A 6,965-nucleotide genomic window follows, 5' to 3' on the forward strand; every position below is an offset into this window, starting at 1 on the left:
TGTTTGGAGATGAGTGTTCTTTGCTATACCAAAAGAGGGCTTGGTTTAAGTGAATTTTCATTATAAAGAACATTGTTTTGAATTTTCAAATGTGTGTGTGTCTGAAATTTGTACCTGTGAATTTTTGGGAGGATTCTACCAGAGAGCCCGACAGAACAGTGGATAGGGTGTGGCTCAGTGGGCGTGGCTTGGTGGGTGTGGCAGGGCAAGAATATCACAAAATTCCCATTCCTACCCACCCCCCACCCCCCCGGGCGAGCCAGAGGTGGTATTTTCTGGTTCTCCAAACTAGTCAAAATTTCCACTACCAGTTCTACTGACTGGTCAAAATTTCCACTACCAGTTCTTCAGAACCTGTCAGAACCTGCTGGATTTCACCTTTGCTACTGGGCAATCAAATTGTTAACAAAAGCTAGGCTTCCGGAAAATTCCTGGGATCTCACATGCACTATTACTGTATCCAGCTTTTTAATAGGAGTTTTAGGGGGGGGGGGTTCATTGTGTTATATCTGATCTGTTGAAATATCCTTCTTTTTAATATTATTCTTTGTCTGAAAATATGCCAAGAAGAAATGTAGCTAGAAATCATCCTTGCATTGAATCCTGAGTATTCTTCACTTGTAGGAATGAACTGAATTTCTTCTAAGAATGCATGTTCTTAATTAACTAAGTCTTATTTCCAGGCATAGTAAAATATTGGAATTCTTTATTGTATTATTATTCTTGAACCGAGTGTGCAAACATTGTCTATGTGCAATTTCCCAGAACTTTTATTTTCCCCAATATCATAGTATTCATAAACATATTTCCACTATGAAAATGATTATGAAATTAATTAATATTATTTGTTTTAGATATACCATACTTGGTTTACCAAAAAAAATGTCTAGACTTCTGCAGGAGCCACAGAAATATACAGGGAAATCTGGATTTTTACTGCCATCTAGAGTTTATCTATATCATTGCAACCCATGTATGAGTTGCCTATATCAATCATGTCCCCAATGTGTGTGAGCAGATTTTTGTTTAAAGACAATTAAGCGTGAAGGCATATAGTTTCTATATTGTTCTGTATAGTGTTTTAATTATTTTTTAAAATGCATGTACACAACTGTAAAATGCTGTAGAGAAGCACTGATGCAAACTTAGGCTAATGTTGAAATGACGAGAGATGATCAATAGCATTTTGTAAATATCCGTATGCATGCTTGTAATAGAAAAAGATACAAATGGAGGGAAGAAACTAAAAGCTAAAGCAAAGTGTATATTTTTCAGTTCTGCAACTAGAAAACATTTTGAATGAAATAATTAAAGTCTGCTTATCTGTAGGGATCTGGGAAAGAAGTCCCCTCTGAATCCTGCCTTTTGTGGGTTCTCTTTTGCAGAGGTCGCACAGTAAGATCTTCTCAGTCTTGTCCTTTTCTGGAATAATATTATTCTGGATATCAAAGTGGCCCAACCCTCTTGGCTTTTTGGAACCTTCATGACATCTGGCTATTTCTATGGACTTCTGCAAATTGAGGGAGTAACTTTGGCTTCTCCTGATGTGTATGGATGGTGTTACAGTTCTCCCTGGTGCATGGTATGTTATTGGTTACTTACCACATTTATTTCAATATATTGCTATAGATTGTGATGCTTTGGTTTTGATTTTATTGCTGCTTTGGGAGATCTGACACAATCAGGAGTCTCATAATACAAACCTAAACAAACTATCCAGGAGTAATAGAACACACAGCAAAGCAAAGCCAAAACACATCAAAGAATGGGGAAATATTTGTCTTCATGTTAGCATCTATTATTATTATTATTATTATTATTATTATTATTATTATTATTATTATTAATTAGATTTGTATGCCGCCCCTCTCTGGAGACTCGGAGCTGCTCACAACAGCAAAACAAATCTAATGATTAAAAAACTGTTAAAACCCTTAATATAAAACAGTCATACATCCCAGACAAACCATACATAAAACGGATCGGCCCAGGGGAATCAATTTCCCCATGCCTGATGGCAGAAGTGGGTTTTAAGGAGTTTGCGAAAGGCAAGGAGGGTGGGGGCAATCCTGATCTCCGGGGGGAGTTGATTCCAGAGGGTCGGGGCCACCACAGAGAAGGCCCTTCCATTGTGTCCTGCCAGCCGACATTGTTTCGTCAACAGGAACAGGAGAAGGCCGACTCTGTGGGACCTAATCGGTCGCTGGTATTTGTGCGGCAGAAGGCGGTCCTGGAGGTATTCTGGTCCGATGCCATGAAGGGCTTTATAAGTCATAACCTAACATAATGGTGTTATTTGTTAGTTGTGAAGTCATGCACGATCCATTGTGACCCCATGGACAATGTTCCTCCAAGCCTTCCTGTTCTCTACCATCCTCTGGATGAGTCCATTTAAATTCAATCCGACTGCTTCAGTGATTCCAGCCAGCCACTCTGTTCTCTATCATCCCTTTCTTCTTTCCCAATCTTTCACTCAATCTTTCCCAGCATTAGACTAATCTCCAGTTAGTCCTTCCTTCTCATTTGGTAGCTAAAGTATTTGAGTTTCACATTCAGGATCTGGTCTTCTAAATAGAAAATATAACCTAATACATAATGACAAAGGTACTATAATCACTAGTGATGGGTGAACCCAACGGTGTTCGGGTTCGGCAAGTTCGGATGAATTTCACGCAAAGTTCGGCCAAACCCGAACCCGAACGGTCCGTGGCACCAAAGCTCTCCTCACAGAATCCCATCCTTTTTCTTTTTAACAGATTTTTTATTTTATTTTATTTTTATTTTTATGAAAAAAGAAGCCGCAGCGGCGCTGCAAGCAAAGGGATGTCTTTTCACGTAAAAATAATTTTTAAAAAATTACGTGAAAAGACATCCCTTTGCTTGCAGCGCTGCTGCGGTGTCCTTTTTCCTAAAAATATACATATATATATATATACATGAAAAGACCTCCCTTCGAAGGAGCTGGGGAATCCCTCTCACAAAGAGATTCCGGGGGCAGAGCTTTGACATCACATATATCGGCAGGTTGCTAAGGACACCAAGGTGATCACTTCCTGGATTCCATGGAATTTTTATTTTATGTGAAAAGACCTCCCTTGCTTGCTGTTCCATTTCATTCATTCATTGATTTGATTTGATTTGATTTGATTTGATTTGGCTTGGCTTGGCTTGGCTTGGCTTGGCTTGGCTTGGCTTGGCTTGGCTTGGCTTGGCTTGGCTTGGCTTGGCTTGGCTTGGCTTGGCTTGGCTTGGCTTGGCTTGGCTTGGCTTGGCTTGGCTTGGCTTGGCTTGGCTTGACTTGGCTTGACTTGATTCGATTCGATTGAATTCAATTCAATTTGATTTGATTTGTATGTCGCCTCTCTCCGAGGACTCTGGCATTCTATTAGTTCTTGATTGTTCATAATCTACCAGTCAAGTTATGTAATAGTCTGCACTAATTCTAGATTAATTGTCTACCTTCTCCAGACCAACAGTTTGCATAACACACAGTGAAATCCATGCACCTATGTGCCTGAACGATGCTGGGAAGGATCTCACAGAAAGAGAAGTCATGTATGTAATAATATTAAAAATAACAATGTTCTTTTGTAAGCATTTAAAGGTATTCAGTTTCTAAGCTATTCTACCCCTTTCACTGATACTTTGTATGTATTTACCAAAGCATACCTATATGCCTACAAGCCATATGCTTTGTAGGCATGTCCAACCTTGACAACTTTAAAATAATGGCACAGAAAGGACCTATGTGTAGGATGCTTTAATGTATATCCATTTTGAATCAAAAATAAAAGCCATTTCCTTTTCATAATTTAATTGGTGCTTTGGGAGCATATTTTGACCGCACCACCTTGAAATGAATTTGAACAAAGATAGCAATAGTAATAGCACTTAGACTTACTATATATACTGCTTCACAGTGCTTTACAGCTCTCTCTATAATATTGCCCCCACCAATCTGAGTCCTCATTTTATTGACCTTGGAAGGATGGAAGGCTGAGTCAACCTTCAACATGGTAAGATTCAAACTGCCAATTTGCAGGCAATCAGCAGTAAGCAGAAGTAGACTGCAGTACTGCATTCTAATCATTGCGTCATCACAGCTGTTAAAGGCATGCAGATAATTTAGTCCATTTATTACATTTTAAGAATTATTCCTGCTCTTATAAGTGCTTCATGCAATCTGTTCATGAATACCAAGACAAAAAGAAGCCTTTAGAGAACTTTTCAACTTTTGATTTTCAAACATTAGAGATGCTCAAAAGTTGTGACAAAATTTTATAGCACTTTGAAATTTTAGTTGTTAATGTTTGTTGTGGAACAAGTCTTTAAAAACTGGGGAAAATATTTCCTTTTCAAATCACAGAAATGTTACGAAAAGTGATCAGGGCAACATGGTATGTGCCTCAATAGGATATTGCAATTAAATTATCAACCACAGCCATTTTTTCATTGTAAAGTCTGTGTCTAGTTCTCTGCCACAGCTTTAATGGTCCACATTAAGAGATTAATTATTGTACAGAACAGTAGTGGGTTCTAAGTGGTTGATACTGGCTTGAGCATCACCCATGCATGCACGCAACACTTCTGCGCATTCGAGAAGCATCCCGGGCAGGTGGGTGGAGCCTCCTGCCACTGCGGCTACCAGTTCAGAGAACTGCACTGAACTGGGAGCAACCCACCACTGGTACAGATTAATAACTAATGGTGTCATAGTACAACCAAAAGTCTGTAATGGTGTTTTCAACCATAAGTCTCTAAACCCACAGAAGCTTGAATTTGCAAATTACTGAAAACCCACTTATGCCACCAGGCTTGGGGGACATAACTGACCCTTAGCTGTTTCATTTTATGTATGGTTTAATTGGATGGTATGACTGCTTTTTATAATGGGTTTTTTTAATAATTGTTTTTAATATTAGATTTGTGCTTTGTATCTTGTTGTAAGCTGCGCCGAGTCTTCGGAGAGGGGTGGCATACAAGTCTAATAAATTATTATTATTGTTGTTGTTGTTGTTGTTGTTGTTGTTGTTGAAATTATTTCACTTATCCATTAATACTAAGAAGAAATCTTAAGAAAAATTAAGATTATATCAAACTTTGTCCTTTTATGCATAATAAACAAGTAAAATCCTGATTTGATCACATTGGGAATGGAAATTTCATCTCTCAAAGTACATAAAATGTTAAATCAACCAATGTTGCTCTATTCCAGTTGGGATAATCTTTGTTGTCATTGTTCTTGGGTCTTAAATTATGCACAAGAGATAAGCAGCTAGCCAGTACTAAATGGTGAGGGAAGAGTATCCTAAATGCCTCTATAGTTTGACATAAGTATTGTTTGACAGTTTTTACATTTTCATGATATTCCAGAAGGTGGTGCTGAAAGACTACTACTTTTCCCTTTAATAGTAACTGTAGAAATGTATATTGTTGTCACTTATGCTCATTTGCACCATAATATATCCACATGGTTGGTTACAAACAAGTGAGGAGGAAGGGAGAGAGGCGGGGGAGAAATATTTTCTCCTTCTCTTCTTGCACCACCAATATGTTCAACTCAGACAATACAGTGACTTTGTCAGCATATGTGCCAGTAAGTCAGAATGAGACATAAGCAGAGGTGTATTCAGCTGGTTCAGACAAACTGGTAGTGGCTATTTTGAGCAGTTCGGAGAACCGGCAAATACCATCTTTGGTTTGCGCTGCCCTCCCACCTCCGCCGTTCCCTGTCCTATATTCCCTTTCTTTGTAGCTCAGCTGATTTGCGTGCCAGAGCGTATTGCCGCACCTCAGCTGAGATAAGAACAACTTAGCTCACCAGCACTGATGCCGAGGGCAGTCTTGAGTGCTGCCACATTTTCAAGCTGTGCGCGCTAGCCAAGAGCATATGCGTAAGGTTGTGTGCATGCATGGATGTGCACTCACATTTTTAGTACTGCTGGGCAAACCAGTAGGCAAATTGTGTGACTCCCATCCCACTCCCGGACACAAGAACATGGATCATCCAACCTTTCTTTCGTTCCATTCTTGCTTCCTAGCACAAGTTCAGTCTCTCAGATGCAAAAAAGTATGATATATGTAATTACGTTATTAAAACTTAAGAGCTGAGGTGGCGCAGTGGGTAGAGTGCAGTACTGCAGGCCACTAAAGCTGACTGCTGGATCTGCAAGTCAGAGGTTCAAATCTCATCACCAGCTCAAGGTTGACTCAGCCTTCCATCCTTCTGAGGTGGGTAAAATGAGGACCCAGATTGTGGAGCAATATATCTGTTAAAAAGTGCTATTGTTAACATGTTGTAAGCCGCCCTGAGTCTAAGGAGAAGGGCGACATTTTTTAAAAAAAATCAAATAAATAAATAAATAATTGCTACAATGGGAGCAGTCTTCTCCTAACTCCAATTTAAGAAATACATATTAAAAAAAACAAATAAGATCCATCTGTTAATTTATTTAAATTTTCTGTCGCTGTAAGTGGAAAATTATATAATAGTAAAATATGCTAAAAAATAAGTCTGTGTGAGTTATGAGCATATTAGATTATGACTGCTTATAAACTGGAGGAAGTGGATATTAAACTTTTTGAACACTCCAAAACTATCCTATTCCTTGTCTTTTTAATATTATAAATCCATATTCTGAATTTTCTAGCAAGCTTTTAGCCAAGCAAGTTCTGCAAATGGTTTGCTTCTTTATTTGTTTAAAGTGTTTATTACTCACATGGAGTAATAAGCAGTGGAGTAATGCTTAACAAAAGTTTCTTTAAGAAGAAAAGCCAATCTAGGCCATCAAATATTGAAGTACTATTTCATTCTTTGAATAGGGATTCATAAATGAAATCTAGCAGAAAGAAATAGGACTTAATAGGCCTTCTAAAATATATACTATTTTTTTAATGATCACATCTTTTTTATGAGAAAGAAACTTTCAGCCATAAAACATTGGCTTTTATTCTGATTTATTTAG

The sequence above is a fragment of the Erythrolamprus reginae genome, chromosome 6, assembly GCF_031021105.1.
Source record: "Erythrolamprus reginae isolate rEryReg1 chromosome 6, rEryReg1.hap1, whole genome shotgun sequence".
NCBI lineage: Eukaryota > Metazoa > Chordata > Lepidosauria > Squamata > Dipsadidae > Erythrolamprus > Erythrolamprus reginae.